This window comes from Malus sylvestris, chromosome 2 (assembly GCF_916048215.2).
Source record: "Malus sylvestris chromosome 2, drMalSylv7.2, whole genome shotgun sequence".
NCBI lineage: Eukaryota > Viridiplantae > Streptophyta > Magnoliopsida > Rosales > Rosaceae > Malus > Malus sylvestris.
In genome coordinates this window covers 29,559,244-29,576,242 of record NC_062261.1, presented here as the reverse complement: position 1 = coordinate 29,576,242, position 16,999 = coordinate 29,559,244, and the positions used below count along the sequence as shown (strand labels likewise).

At 39.7% G+C, this 16,999-nt stretch overlaps 1 long non-coding RNA gene across 1 annotated transcript; it reads right to left on the bottom strand.

The window, feature by feature from the left end:
- Positions 1-5,683: 5,683 nt before the first annotated feature.
- On the bottom strand, positions 5,684-14,870 carry LOC126589744 (uncharacterized). Its single transcript, XR_007611908.1, has 2 exons — positions 14,065-14,870; positions 5,684-5,806 (listed from the first exon to the last, which is right to left on the bottom strand). It is a non-coding gene; the product is annotated as an uncharacterized LOC126589744 (long non-coding RNA).
- Between the last annotated feature and the right edge of the window lie 2,129 nt (positions 14,871-16,999).

The window sequence follows — 16,999 nt, the reverse complement described above, 5'->3', positions numbered from 1 at the left end:
AAACAACCCGAACCAAATTATTTGGAAGTTTTGTTCCCTCCCCTACCTCTTAATGTAAGTAATATCGTATGTATTAGAAAAACAATAAAACACATTTGTAGAGACTGTTAGAGATGATGTTAGGCCCTTACTTCAATGTAAAAAATTTCAAGTTATCCACTTAAAAGAAAACATCTGATAGCTTATAATTGGGCCTATACAAATGAATGTTGAATTGCAATGGGTTGCAGTACTTCTACAGCTTGTAAGCTCATGGCCCAGCCCCCAACCATGTCTATTCTTGTTTCTCGTAATTTACACACACATGCTCAAGTACTAACTAGTTAATTACTTAATATATACATTGTTAACCAAGCGTTTGGGTCCACTTCACAATCATAATCATCCTTACAAATTTTCTTCCATATTGAAAATCATTTAGCCATTTGCTTGATTTTTACCATGAAAATTTCATTCATTTTTCAGCCACATTCTGTTAGTCTATTTTTCTTTGTTGTAATTAGATAACGAAATGCTTTTCAGTTGGGACGAAACTTTGTAAGAATGATCTCTGAATAATTAAAGATCTTAAAAACGACACATATTAAACTTGATACAATAATTTTTTATTTTTGCAAACAAACGATATTATCTACACTAAGGAGGAATGAGTGGGCTTAGCCTGACAATGGGCTAATAATGTGATTCAAATTCGCATATGGCAAGAATTGAACCTTTGACACAATAATTTTTTTTGTAAATACTATATATATATATATTTTTTTTTTTTAATAAACGATATTATCTACACTAAGGAGTAAGAGTGAGCCTCACAATGGGCTAACAATAATGTGGTTCAAATTCGCCTTTGGTAAAAATCAAACATAAGACTATTCACTTACAAATAAAAATAATACCAATAAACCGTAGTATTAAGTGACAAGTTTGATGGGACAAAGTGGAGCTCTAAACTACCTTTAGTTGTCTTAAAAAAAGTTTGACAATCCACTTCTTTATGAGTAGCTCTGTTGGGTTATAATTGTTAGTTAATATTTTTTGGATGTCCTGCCCATGTGACCGTGATATGGAATAGTACCCCCACACTCAAAGGCACAGAGGCTCATCTATTAAAACTTGAGAGAGAAATGGTAAGGAGATTTAAAAAAATGAAATTCTTTATGGACTATTCGTTACCTCATTTTTTTGCACAATTTTTGTATCAATATTATACACTATTGTGTTAAAAGTATGAGATGACGAAGCGTGAAATTCCATTCCTAGATTTCACTGTTATAATCTACGTAATTGAATTATTAAGATTTTATATTATTTTTCAAGAATTTAGATTTATTTATTTGAATTTAGATTTTAAATAAACTAGTTACGAAGTTTGAAGTTTGGAAATTAATTATTTAAAATCCATAGACCTTTCAAGTTCATAATTTATATTTTCGAATAGAGATCCATCTTACGCATAGGCGCAAACTGTTCGTGAAACGGAGGTATAACGAAAAAGTTATTAACGTTTAAGGTTAGAGACATTTTTGTAATTTTGGCTTGATCTAGAAGGCTCCAGATTGTTGAAGCCATTATTTGTGATGACACGTGGACAGCTGAGATAAAAAGACAAGAAGAGAAATGAGAGAAAGGAGGAAAATGATCGAGGAGATGACCAATCAGAATCAGAAGAAAGGAGGGGAAATGAGGGAAGGAGAAGGAGGGGAACCTAGACCCCTTTCGACCCAGTTGCATTTTTGACCCGATCCGACCATATTTTTCATTTTTGGCCACCGTTGACGAGAGGACCGGTGCCAAAATGATCCTTACTTCAAACCCAGTCGTTCTCCCTCCCATTTCCGCCCAAAAAATTGTGAAAATTGGCTTGATTTTGGGTGAAACTGCACTGGTGGGTGCACAAAAACAGCGATTTTGCCAGTAGGGAAAGCAACACCGTCAACGACCACCATTGGTAGACTTTCCTTAATCCCTGGAGCAAAGCCCAATCAGTTGTAGGGGCGGTGGAACACCAGAGATGACAGATCAAAGCTCATCCATTATAGGGTTTCATGCGGGTTTGAGTGAAATTGGGGTCTTTCTTGGCCAAATTGGCCTTGGTCACAGGTATGAAACTTTCTCTACTCATTGAGATCTACATTTATGTAACATTTGGTAATTTTTTAAAATAGTTAAATTTTCCGGCAAGTCGAGGCTGCTGACTCCCACCCGTGGCGGCTCGGGGCCAGTGGGCCGATGGTGCCTTTCTAAGTTCAATTAGATGCCCTTATTTCATAATTGATATATGTATGACATAGTTTGATTGTTTGAACTTAGTTTCATTACGATACATTACTTGATCAATATTTCAATCGACGATCTGACTGTTGGACCGATACTAAACTTTAATGTGTTATAGAACGTAATATTTGAGGATAGTTGGAACTTACAGATCTTCCCGAAATGGATTTGTAAGTTCGTAAAATAAAACATTGACCGCCACTAAAAAATTGTGATTGGTAGAGATCCGACCGTCGGATCGTAGTGGGATTTTAGTATGTTATTAAATAAGTTATGGATCAGAGATCCGATTGGCAGATCTTCCGGTTTAGATTTCTAGGGTTATGGACCCTGATTTCGACTTTGATTGACAGTTGACTTTTTAGTCAACTAGTCTGAGTTTTTCTAGCGGGTCGGTTATCTTAAAGTGCGGTTGAGATTTCATGGAGCTTGATGGGCTCATCTGAAAGAAATTTTGTGAAAAATATGTTCATTTAAGCAACATTTATAGCATGCAATTAACAATTAAAAGGCGGAATCATGCTTGTATACACTTAAAAACAAAACATTACCCATGAAATTCAAAGCCTAGTAGTTAGGTGAACCAAGACTCAACTCAAAACAAAGTGAGTTGAGAAATTTATACCTTTGTTGATTCCTCTTTGCATAAGCAAAGGATAATCACCCAAGAGATAGGGCCTTCATTCCTTGCTTCTTAGATCCATCGATTTCTTGGAGGAGGATGGTAGAAAAAATTCTCCAAGTTCCCAAATTTGAGAACCTCTAACTTTCCACACCAAGGAGAGACTTTAAGAAGAAATGAGTGACCTTGAAGGATGAGAGATTGCTAGCTAATCTCCTCCAAGGGGGCCGGCCTCTTAGAGAGAAAAGGGAGAGATATGTTCTCTCCAATTCTCTAAAAGAAACCCTAAATGAATTTTGGCTATAAAGTCATATTTATACCTACATTCATTTGAGTGGCAAACTTGTAATTAAGTCCAAAACCCACTCCTTTAACAATATGGCCGGCCATAGGGTGTTATTGGGCTATTTGGGCCTTTGTGAATATTTAGTCATTAAGTTGTCATACAACTTAAGTCAATGGGCTTGACGTTCGAAGCCCATTGGGCCTTAAGGCCCAAAACTAACCCGAGGTCTTTAACGAACTTTATTCGTTTGATTAATTAATCATATTAATTAATCCTTGCCATGAATAATTAAACCATTTAATTATCCTTACTCATCTCCGTTGTTTCTTCAATCTCTGCCTTACACGGTGTACGATCCATTAGGTTCCTTTTAGCGAGGCAGTGGGCGATTAGAACTCTTTCAAATCGATAGTGAATTGAAACTTACTTTCAATTCTCCCTTTAGTGATTATACACGTTTAGGGCTTCCACAAACCATGAGTGACACCTAGCAGTATGTCATGGTTACCCAAGCTAATCAGAAGAGGTGGAGAACCTATTCAGTTTAGGATTACAATGCAATACGGTTTTTCTCTAATACAATACTTTTGACCACATTGTTTAGTTTGATAGTTTATTCATGTCGACTATCAAGTGTGATTCGTTTACTTATATGATTACCTTGAATGTGATTTGGAATGACTTCCTAAATCTCATTCATACTCTGGCCAGAGATTCTTAATCATATCATAGAGTATTCTCCCTCAAACGATTTGAAGGTCAGAGATCCCTTGTTGCGCATTCACTTGCCTCCATGGCTAAGTGGCTTAACCCTAACTATGCCGTGGACACCCTCTGACGGGGTGACTTTGACATAGTGAAAGATCAAGGACCTAACCACAAGACAACTATGATGCCTCAAGTCAAATGACTACTTTGCATTATCCCAACCATGAGTTCTCATGTGACATGAGTATGAGAACTCCTCGTTGATCGTGTTCAGTGGACTCATTCGTTATTGAGCACCTACATGCTTGTCTTGGTGTCAATCACACCAATGACTCGAGACTAGTCACTCTCCCTGTGAGAAGACATAGCATGTACTGATCTTAACGGACTGTCAATGCCCAATTGGCAATTCTATGATCAGGAACGTTTAGGATATGTATACGAAAGAGAATGGTCTCATTAATCTAACTTGTTTAAATTACATTCTCCTAATTACATATTCCTTGGACTTATCCTTTAAGCATATAACATTTATATGAGACAACTTAAAACCATAATCTTTGCCCTTGATATTAAACTAGATTAGTTTAATATGTGAAATGTTCGTAAAGTATCATCATATGATTAGTTTTAGGGCACATTTCCAACAATCTCCCACTTGCACTAGATGAAAGGACACGATGAAGTGATATTTGGAATCCTCACAAAGAGAATTCAGATAGGATCCTATTCCCCCAACTTCTACTAAAGGCAACTGGTTGCCTTGAGACGGATAATGATTGATTGCCATAATCGAGCTGGTGTATATTACCTTTATCCTCTCGAGAGAGAGAGAGAGAGAAAGAGAGAGAGAGAGAGAGAGCAACATTTGTGTTTGGGTTAAAACTTAAACTTTTGGCTTAGAAGGGAGTTGGCCCAAAAAAAAAACACAAGCACAAACTCAAACAAACAAACAAACAAAAGCACAAACTCTGCTCAAACAAACAAAATCAGAGTCAAGGACACTCAAACAAATAAACAAAAGCATAAATTCTGCTCAAAGCCAGATTTGCCTTCAAAACGAAGCTGTAGTCAGCCCAAGCCTTCATCCCTTTCGGGATAAACCCTTTGTAATAACTCTGCTACCCTATTCAACTCTTACTGTAGTATCGATTTCTTTCTGTAAACTGACCTCCCAACCCCTTTTCTAAGCTTTCAAACCTCCTGATAAACCACAAAGATAGAAAGTTGCAAGACGATCAGCCCTGCCCGACCCTCTTTGTTTTTTTCTTTTCATTCATTAGCCTAGCAATATGTTGTATACTACAAGTTGTATCCAAGTTATTTCTAGTAATATGGCTATTAAAAGACTTTCTCAGAGCTTGAATCCGATTTGAATATGTCTTCACAGTTCAAGCCAGATCTAAGTTCTAAGCCCTCGGGCATACAAGATTTGATTACTCTAAAAGTCCTTGGCCTCAAGGCATAAAAAAAGAACCTAATGTGGACTTAACTCATTCACAACAAGCTTTGATAACAAGAAGTCCGAAGTTACTTGGGGCGCAAGTAATCAACCTATCATTTAGTTTTATTTCCGTTATATTATGGTTGCCATAGAACATTCGAGTACGGAATGAATTTTGATGGGAAGCCTCAAGGCCTATTCAAGGCCCTACAAAGGCACCTATTTGGATTCATCCTGTTCCTCGGGCTAGAACGTGGAGTATAGAAGAAGTTCTGATGGGAAGCCTCAAGGCCTATTCAAGGCCCTACAAAGGCACCTATTTGGATTCTTTCTGCTCTTCGGGCTCAGGTAATCAGAAGTATGATGGTCATAAAACTCATAGAATCAAGAAAATGAACCTTATGTATTCGAGTACTAAGTTAGTTATTAATGGGAAGCCTCAAGGCCTACACCTAAGGCCCCACAAAGACACCTGTCAATAACTAACATAGTCTCTCGAATATATATAATTACAACTCAAACATCCGGCGCCAAGGCCTACACCTAAGGCATCACAAAGGCACCTTTCAAAGTTAACTATGTCCTTCTCTTTCAGCCTTGCGCGACAGGCTTTGCCCGACAAGCCTGCCAGTAAAGCAGGAGCCCGACATAAAGCATCAACCGGCGCCAACCTCTCGGGGAGCTGTGTGCTCATCGGCCAGGAAGCATCCCCCACAGAAATTTCAGCCACGAACATAGTTTTGGCACGCCCGGTGGGATCTTTGATCAAAGAAGTATGTCAAAGGGATCAGAAGATTTGCAAACTGCTTTGTTGCACATGCTACAAAGACTGGAGAACGCCTCCGCAGGCTCCAGAAAATAAGATGATCTGGTTCTAAAGCCACCTATTCCTATGTCTTTACCTCACCTTAGGGAGAAAGACGATAGGGAGAAAAGGGGAGTTAAGACCAACTAACTAGAAGAAGCTGCGGTGACGGATAAACATATGGATCCCTTCTCAGAAGCCCCTATAAATATGATCAGTATGGCCTGGGTGGAGAAGGGAAAAGAGAAGGTCACAAGAGAAGAAGAAAGAAGACTGGTTGACAAACCCATAAAAATGGTGGTTAACTTGCCCGAATATCCAAGAGCTGCAATAATCAAAGGGAGGGTGTTGTGCAGTAAGTACCAATGTAAGTGTGAGCTCGAAATACCGCCCACAGGAGCCCTCATAGATCATGAATTGATCAGGAGGAATGAAGAACAAAAGAGAAAAGAGGCACAAGAGAAAGCTCGGCGAACTGCAGGAAAGGATACCTCCCGAAGTGTCTTTCAGCGGTTGGGAGACGATTCCCAACCAAGGGCTTTATCAGAGATATTTCGTAACCATGAAGTTTCTGAGAAGGCAAAGGATAAAGATGCCAAGAAGCTGAAAGAGAGAAGTGCAGGGCACTCTCAGTACGGCCATATGGGAAGAGAGGTCAAGAGGAATGATAGGATAACAAACCCTGTCACAAAAGATAATCCTGCCCGCCTCGGGCGAAAATGGTATGTGGTCGGGAAGAATGGACAGCCTGTTAAGCAAATGGGAGCCGCCATGGTCAGAAGGGTTCAGAGGCAACACAAAGTGTACATGAATTCCTTAAAAACCCCTGCGACGTCAGAAGCATCCAAAAATCAAAAGTTGGAGAAAACGTCATCTGGGGGGAGTAGTCAGCTCCGCTGGATAAGTAAGAATGAGGTGGAAAAGGCTAATAGCAAGACTGAAGGCGAAGGAAACCATGTGCCATAAAGCCTACACCTTGGGAAATATAGAATCTTGAGGAGAGCTCAAGAAGATATGGTTATGGTGCCAACTCCTGGATGGAAGATAGAGTAGCCTATTTGTTTTGGAACGGTCTCACTTGAGAGAAAACAACCTTCTCTATCATTAGAGGATTCCTTCGGGGAAGTTCCAAAACAAACACCATGTTCAGGTGTGAATCAACTAAAGGAGGCACCAAAACCACTGCTTCCACCAGATGCGATGGCTTGGTTGGATGAGTTCATGGACTAGATTGGAAGCAAAAAAGAGGAACTACCAGAGCCTAGCAACTTTCACATAAACATGGCGTATGTGCTATCTGCCATGTTTGTTGCCCAACCAAATCAGCCCGCCGACATAGAAGGAGATTACGTAACAACTAAGCTGATGATGGCTCATGTCAATGTAGAGATGGCGGAAGAAGGAGAGTCGGGAAAAGCTGCATCATCTGAAGCATCCAAAGAGGGTCCTTTAAGGATCCATACAGACAAGATGGTGTTCAACCGCCCGAACATTTCACTTTCCAATCATCTGAAGCCTATATATGTGACAGCTCATTTGGAGAGGGTGCCCTTCAAGAGGATTTTGATTGATGGAGGGGCAACTGTTCAACCGCCTGAACATTTCGCTTGCCAATCATCTGAAGCCCATATATGTGACAGCTCATTTGGAGGGGGTGCTCTTCAAGAAGATTTTGATTGATGAAGGGGCAGCTGTTAATGTACTACCGGCCAAGCAGATAAAAAAATTGGGGAGGCACAGAGGATCTTATTCCTACAGACCTCACAGTTTCTAGTTTCTCGGAAGCTATCATCAAGACTCTTGGGATATTGCCTTTAGAAGTAGATTTGGGGTCTAAACAGATCATGCTGTCGTTCTTTGTGGTGGACTGCACCTCCACCTATGGAGCCTTACTCGGAAGAGATTGGATCCACCAAAGTCTTGCTATACCTTCCACCCTACATTAGCAAGTGGCTGTTTATCATGAGGTAAACACAGAAGGGCCAGACTTTTGGGAGATGGTGGAGGCCGAATCACGGCCATTTCTTCCCACAGCCAATGTAGCGGAAGCAAGTTTCTACAATCCCAACGTAGGAATCTTGAAATGTTCGGGAGCAGATGAGAACGGCCGCCCTACCAAGGTGACGGCCCACAAGCTTCTAGAACAAGGAATGCTCCTTACTAGAAAGGAAGGGGATAGACCTTGTATCATCCCAACACCCCTACACCATCAATGATAGAACAAAAAAGGAAAGATCAGGTAATGGCAGTCAGATCCCTGATAAAACGACTGTTGGTGTATGGGAAAGGAAGAAGACAAGAAAAAGAGCTCTTAGACAGAGAAGAGCAGGAATGGCAGGAAGGAGCTTCAACCAGCCAGGATAAAAGCAAGGAGGAATCTTGTCAAGAAGAATTGGAAAGGGCCATTCAAATGGCCGAGTGTATATATGAACTAGATGAGCCAGACGAATTGCCCGAGAGCCCGAAGCTAGTCGAATTTTTGTGTGCAGAACCTAATAAGCCACCACCAGAGGTCCAAGATCCTTTGGAAGTTATTGAGCTAGGAACAAAGGAGGATCCAAGACCAATACAAATCAGTGGTTTGTTGGAGAGTGAGGATCGGGCATAGATTATCTGTCTATTGCAAGAATTCAGAGATTGTTTTGCTTGGCATTACACTGAGATGCCAGGTTTAGATGCAACCTTGGTGGAACACATAATGCCCATTAAGGAAGGATATAAGCCGGTTAAGCAAACACTACGAAGGATGTCGAATGAGATAGAATAGAAGGTCAAAGAAGAGATTGAGAGGCTCATAAAAGCCGGATTTATCAGGCCATCCAAATATGTGGAGTGATTAGCCAACATTGTACCCGTTTTAAAAGCCGTAACAAAAGCAGTACGATGTTGTGTTGATTACAGAAATATTAATGGCGCTACACCTAAAGATGAGTATCCCATGCCCATGGCAGATCTATCCATAGATGCAGTAGCAAAACACAAAGTCTTATCTTTTTATGGATGGAAATGCCAGGTATAATCAGATAAGGATGGCTCCGGATGATATACATAAAACAGCTTTTAGGTGCCCTGGGCATGTGGGGGCATATGAATATCTGGTCATGCCCTTCGGACTCAAGAATGCTGGTGCAACCTACCAAAGGGCGATGAATGCCATCTTTCATGATCTGATTGGCCATAATATAGAGGTGTATATTGATGACATCGTGGTGAAATCCAAGACAGAAGAGCAGCACCTGATAGACCTCAGGCAGGCATTGACAAGAACGAGGATCCACAAATTGAAGATGAATCCAAAGAAGTGTGTGTTTGGAGTGAGAGCGGGCAATTTCTTGGGATTCCTGGTTCATCAAAGAGGGGTAGAAGTGGACAAGAACAAAGCACAGGCGATAATGGAGTCGCCTTCACCCACCAACAAAGTGTAACTCCAGAGGCTGCTGGGCAAAATTAATTTCTTAAGAAGATTCATTACCAATCTAGCGGGCAAGATCCAACTGCTGACTCATTTATTAAGACTGAAGGATAAGGAGAATTTCGAGTGGGGACCACCGCACCAAGAGGCTTTCGATAGTATCAAAGCTTATTTAACTTCTCTGCCAGTGTTGGTACCACCTCAGAGGGGAAAACCCTTAAAGCTATATATCTCCACTTCAGATAAATCAATTGGGAGTTGGCTAGCTCAAAATAATGAAGGCGGGAAGGAGCAGGCAGTGTACTACCTCAGTAGAATTCTGACCGAGGTAGAAACAAGGTATTCCCCGGTAGAGAGATTGTGCTTAGCTCTGTATTTTACTGCCAATAAGCTGAGACATTACATGTTACCTTGTCACGTGCACATCATCGCCAAGACAAATGTGATAAAGTACATGTTGTCAAATGCGATGTTAACAGGAAGGATTGGGAAGTGGATTCTAGCATTATCAGAATTCAGCTTTAAGTAGGTCCCCTAAAGGGCAGTAAAAGGCCAAGCAATTGCTGACTTCTTGGCGGAGCATCAGGAATCTCAAGATGAGATAATCAATATACCAGGAACCCTGGAAGTTACTAATGTTTGGATCCCGCCAGGCAAAGGGATTTTGGGCAAAGAGGAGTGGGTCTAGCAGGAGATAAGAAGAGTGACTGGTTTGTGGATTACTCTTTAGAAGCTCTATTTCGATGGTTCCTATACTCATAAGGCTTCAGGAGCTGGGATTGTAATTATCAACCCTCAAGGGATTTATCATTACTACTCATTCCTCTTGGATTATCAAGGGAATACCAACAATCAGGCAGAGTATGAGGCCTTAATAATTGGTTTGGAAATCTTGATGGATCTAGGGGCAATGGAAGTTGAGGTGTTTGGTGATTCAGAATTGGTAATAAACCAGCTAAATGGGGAGTTTAAGTGTAGACATATCACCATGGCAGGATATTACTTGGCGGCCACGCAATTGCTGAGTTATTGGGATTATGAGATATCGGTGAGTCATGTTCCCAGGTGAACCAACCTAGCAGCTAACGAGATGGCACAATTAGCCTCAGGCATGCCAATACAGGAAAGAAGATATAGGTTGGATGTCGAGATTCAAAGGAGAAATCATCCTTCTATTCTGGAAAGGGGATTCAGCTTGGATGTAATGGTTTAGGAAACTGAGATAGAAGATTGGAGGTCGCCCATCATCCATCATTTGAAAGATCCCTCTTCATCCACCAGCAAAAAGAATAAATAGCAAGCAACTAAGTATGTCTTATGGGCGAAAGACCTGCTAAGGAAGACTCCAGACGGGTTATTATTGAAATGCTTAGGCCAAGAGGAATCCATGAGAGTAATGGCCGAAGTACATGAAGGAGTATGTGGAACACATCAGGCGGGAACAAAGATGAGGTGGTTACTTAGGCGGTATGGTTATTTTTGGCCCAACATGGAAAAAGATTGCAAGTCCTATGCCCGAGGGTGTGAGGAATGTCAAAGGTACGGTCCTCTCCAACATGTACCCTCTGTGCCTTTAAATCCAGTAGTCAAGCCTTGGCCCTTCAGAGGATGGGCAATGGACTTCATCAGGCAGATTTACCCGGCTTCTAGCAAGGGGCACACTTTCATCATTGTAGCAACGAATTACTTTACCAAATTGGTAGAGGCTTCGATTGTAAAATCCATAACCTCAGCTGCAGTCCAAAATTTTATTGAAACCAAGATTCTGCATAGATTTGGGGTGCTCGAAACCATAGTGACGGATCGAGGGCCATCTTTTATTTCAAAAGAAGTTGAAGAATTTGCAAGCAAATACAAAATAAAGATGATCCAATCCAATCCTTACTACCCGCAGTCAAATGGCCAGGCAGAATCCAGCAACAAGATTTTGGTAAACATTATCAAAAGAATGGTGACAGATAGTTCAGAAAATGGCATGAAAAGCTGGGGAATACTTTGTGGGCATACAGAACTTCCAAGAGGGCGAGAACAGGGACAACTCCTTATGCTCTAACTTTCGGGCAAGATGCAGTGCTTCCCATGGAGATCAATGTAAGTTCTGTCAGAATTCAAAATCAGTTTAGGTTACACAGCGAAGAATACATCGAAGCCATGTGTCAAGGGATTGAAGACTTAGATGTAGCCCGAATTGAAGCCCTGAACCAGATTCAGGAAGGGAAAAGAGTTGTTGCCCGAGCGTATAACAAAAGGGTAAAAGCAAAGTCTTTTAAAAAAATGAGATTTGGTGTGGAAGACACTCCTTCCTCTAGGAACTCAGCTTAGGGGCTTTGGAAAGTGGAGCCCGACGTGGGAAGGTCCTTTCATAATTAGTCAAGTATTAGACAAATGGGGATATTACTTGGCGGACCTCGAAGGGAATTGGCAGAAACATCCCATCAATGTTAAATTCTTAAAAAAATATTGTCCTACATTATGGGATGTTAGAGATTGTTATATTGAAGAAGGTGCAAAGTAAAGCAGGTTTCGGGATGCTAAAGTGCAGTGTATATTCATCAGTCATTCAAGAAGACAGAAAGACACAAGATTGTTAAGATAATGTTTATTTCATTTTCGACAAACTGGTGAAATTTACAACAAATTCAATTTAATTCCGATGTGCTACGTTCGACTCCTTCCAGGTGCAATGGTGTCTCAACTTGTTTTCTGGTACATTCATGGATAGAATCCGATCAGGTGATCGGGTTGTGCGGCCAAGACGCGCCTGGTAGAGGATCCTCAGGCAGAGTCATCACCATGTATGATGGTGAAGTCTGACTTGTCATGGTGACAAGCGGGAAGGCAAGTCTTCATAAAGGAACCGCCTGACCAAGGGTGTTGGAGATAGCGGGGTGCCTGACCAAGGGTGTTGGGGATAGTGTTTATCTGATGAAAACTCTTTTTTTCACGAAAATGGAGTTTTAGGAAACCCTGCTTGAGTCTTGAAGAACTCATTTCTCAGTCTTGGGAAGAAAACTAAGAAGGCAAAAGTACTCAGGGTTAATTGAAGTGAAGGCTGGAGGAGGTTTGTTGGCTGAGCAAAAAGCAAAATCAAGCCTGAATTTATAGAAAACTCATAGGATAAACCAAAGGTCATGAGAAGAGCAAAAGACGCAGGGTCATAGGCATCCTGTCTAAAAAAACGCAAGTTCCAAGAACGGGTATACAAGCATGCGGATATTCAATCAAAATTGGCGCCTGGAATTCCAGTCTGAATATTGATTGAAGGGGGCACTGTTTGGGTTAAAACTTAAACTTTGGGCTTAGAAGGGAGTTGGCCCAAAAAAAAAGAAGAAGGAAAGCCCAAAGCTCAGCCCAAGCCCAGAAAGCAGAAAAGGCCTTTCCCGACTAGGTGTAGATCATTTGTACCATTTGCTCACCTACCCAAGGGCCAAGTGGTATAGACCAGCCAGCTAATCAGCCCAAAAGTACTTTATGATGGCAGTACAAGTAAATAGCTGATGAGTCACTATCCTTCAAAACTGCATTCGGGCAAGATTATTGCTACATGAGGCCAAGCCAAAATGTCTATAAAAGGAGAAATAGAAATCAGAGTCAAGGACACTCAAACAAACAAACAAAAGCACAAACTCTGCTCAAAACCAGATTTGCCTTCAAAACGAAGCTGTAGTCAGCCCAAGCCTTCATCCCTTTCGGGATAAACCCTTTGTAATAGCTTTACTACCCTGTTCAACTCTTGATGTAGTATTGATTTCTTTCTGTAAACTCACCTCCCAACCCCTTTTCTAAGCTTTCAAACCTCATGATAAACCACAAAGATAGGAAGTTGCAAAACGATCAGCTTTGCCCGACCCTCTTTGTTTTTGTCTTTGCATTCATTAGCCTAGCAATATGTTGTATACTACAAGTTGTATCCAAGTTATTTCTAGTAATATGACTATTAAAAGACTCTCTCAGCGCTTGAATCCGATTTGAATATGTCTTCACAGTTCAAGTCAGATCTAAGTTCTAAGCCCTCGGGCATACAAGATTTGATTACTCTAAAAGTCCTTGGCCTCAAGGCATAAAAAAAAGAACCTGATATGGACTTAACCCATCCACGACAAGCTTTGATAACAAGAAGTCCGAAGTTACTTGGGGCGCAAGTAATCGACCTATCACTTAGTTTTATTTCCGTTATATTATGGTTGCCATAGAACGTTCGAGTACGGAATGAATTTTGATGGGAAGCCTCAAGGCCTATTCAAGGCCCTACAAAGGCACCTATTTGGATTCATCATGTTCCTCGGGTTAGAACGTGGAGTATAGAAGGAGTTCTGATGGGAAGCCTCAAGGCCTATTCAAGGCCCTACAAATGCATCTATTTGGATTCTTTCTGCTCTTCGGGCTCAGGTAATCAGAAGTATGATGGTCATAAAACTCATAGAATCAAGAAAATGAACCTTATGTATTCGAGTACTAAGTTAGTTATTAATGGGAAGCCTCAAAGCCTACACCTAAGGCCCCACAAAGACACCTGTCAATAACTAACATAGTCTCTCGAATATATATAATTACAACTCAAACATCCGTTCTACATCTGCCATGCTGAAAATGGTAGTGGCACGCCTGAGCACGTAAAAGTTAATCTTGATTATGAGCCTCAAGGCCTACACCTAAGGCCTCACAAAGGCACCTTTCAAAGTTAACTATGTCCTTCTCTTTCAGACTTGCCCGACAAACCTTGCTCGACAGGCTTTGCCCGACAAGCCTGCCAGTAAAGCAGGAGCCCGACAGAAAGCATCAACCGGCGCCAACCTCTCGGGGAGCTGTGTGCTCGTCGGCCAGGAAGCATCCCCCACGGAAATTTCTGCCACGAACAATTTGCTAACTAAATATGAGAGTTTTATGAGACAGATGATGATTGATTGCCATAATCGAGCTGGTGTATAGTACCTTTATCCTCTGGAAGTGGAGAGAGAGAGAGAGAGAGAGAGAGAGAGAGAGAGAGAGAGAGAGATTTGCTAACTAAATACGAGAGTTTTATGTGTACCATGTGTAATATCTAGAACCCATTCAAACTCGTAAGGAAGTTTTGATGAATAAGCCAACTATCTGGCAGTGTGTTTGAAAAATCTTGTGCAAACGTATAGATTAGGTATCGAATAAGGAGAACATGCACGGCTTCTTAGATGTGGTAGGAGAAGCACACACGTGGAATGCCTAATTGTTGTAGTTGGTATATTCAACTTTCGTCCCCCTCTTTTGTCATTTCATCACATTATTGGTACGTTTCTTCTATAAGATTGAGTTTCGTTTTAATTTAAGTTCGAGTTCTTGTAACGAATTCATTATTAATTATTTTTCTCACTCTTTAATGTTATATATCGTTGTGTTAAAAAAAAAAAAATTGAGCTTGTACGCTTAATTTTGAGTTCTCCTTCTTGTCTATTAAATTATAATACCACTTCTTCCATAAAAAGTAAATAAATAACTATGTACTTGTAAGAATATGCTTTTAAAATGAATGAAAGCGCTTTTGGTGAAAATATTCTTGGAACCAATCCTTAGTAAAAATGTAAGTAAATTATGAAAAAGCACTTAAAGTGCTTCCTGGAAGAAGCACATAATTAGTGCTTCTTGCAGAAATCACTTTAAGTGCTTTTGAAATCAAAAAACATTTTCTCTAAAAACATTTTTAATCATTTTAAAATTACATTCAAACGAGTCCTATATCGATATTAATCTAACTAATATAATGAACCTCCCCAATTTGTACCCAGGTATATATCCTTATTTGAAAAGACTCAAATCTTTCTTTATTTCCTATGTTAAAAAACAAAAGAAAAAAAAATCTAAGGTACTAATATTTTATGGACAATGCTTGTTTTTCTTTTATGTGGGAGTCTATTTTATTCCCACTTATGATTGTATCTTTATTGTACAAACATCATAATCGAACCGTTCATTCTTTTTTTAGAGCTGGTTTGGGATTGTGCTATTTTTAAAGCAGCTTATTAAAAAATTTGGAACATCAAATGTGTTTGGTAAAACTAAAAAAAAGTTTTTTTTTTAACTACTGTCAATAACAGCAACAAAGAATTGAAAAGCAGAAGTAGGGTTTTACCATGCTTTTAAAAAAAAAATTCGAAAGCATAGTAATCAATGCTTATTTAATGAAATATTCAACTGGCTAGTATACCCCTACATCTTTTACAAAATTATAACTTTTGCTCCTACATTATTATCTTTGACAATTATTATATCACATTAAATACCATATCTTTTTTAGTCATTTAACATATTCACAACAATTTATATAAAAGCTTACCAAGCTTCAGACACTGTTTTTTTTTTTTTTAAAGAAATTTTACAAAAAAAGTTTACGAAACACTTAACTTTATTTTATAGTTGTTTATTCTCATAGCACAGCAGAAACAATTTTTTTTTTCAAAAAGCACAGCAATACCAAACTAGCCCTTAATCATCTAAAGGCTATATCTGCAAAAAAAATCATTCAATTTGGAGATGTAAACGATTTCTATACATGTCAAACCAATCGACGATTTTAGTAACAAGTAGCATCTAAAGACCATATTTACGAAAAAAATCATTGAATTTGGTGGTTGATTTAGGGAATGTACTTTAATTTAATGTATTAAAAAAAAAGATAGTTTTTTTGCATGTAGGATCTTTAGATAATGATGAAGAGAATGAACATTCATATTATGATGTTTGTTCGAAGAAGATGCATTAATCATACATGGTGGGACAAAGTAGGTTCCAACGCAGAGGGAACACAAGCATTATCCTTTTATATTACAAAGCGATATTCTAAACTAATCCATGTTAAGGGGAAATGAGATGGTTTGAATTCATATTGGGGACCTTTTTGATTGAGTGGGATTTTGGCCTCAATGGAGACACCCATCTCTCCTAGTTCATTTCCGACACCCAATCCTGAAATACTTTGAAAGAGTGAATGACTCCAATTTAGCAATGATTGAATAATTACAATAAATACTAACTTGCCTGAGTGAATTGTGGGGTCAAAGCTAAAAGTTCACTAGTTCAGCGTGAGCGAGAACTTGTGCTTGCTTGCATGGTTAAGGATGGGTAATCTAGGGTTTCTAGTGTTTTCGTAGTTTTGTAGAGGCTAGGAAAACTTATGGGAAAGCTCAAATGAAAGGAAAGTTTATCACTTTAAGAAGCAGGGTTTCCTGACTTAGAGGAAGCTTGTTCTGCTTGGTGTTTTTGGCCTAGCTCATCCACTCATCTTTTTTCTTCTTTAACATACTAAACTCTTTAATTTAGGTGCAAGGATTTCTCCAAGTTCCAACTAAGGAATCCTTTGGTTTCTTCTTTTTTTCCTGTTTTGCTAAGTCTTCTTCTCCTCTTTCCATGGTTGCAAAAGGCTCTCTTTTGGTATAACGCTGCAAAAGGCTAGTAATGTCACAGCCCTTCTCGAATAA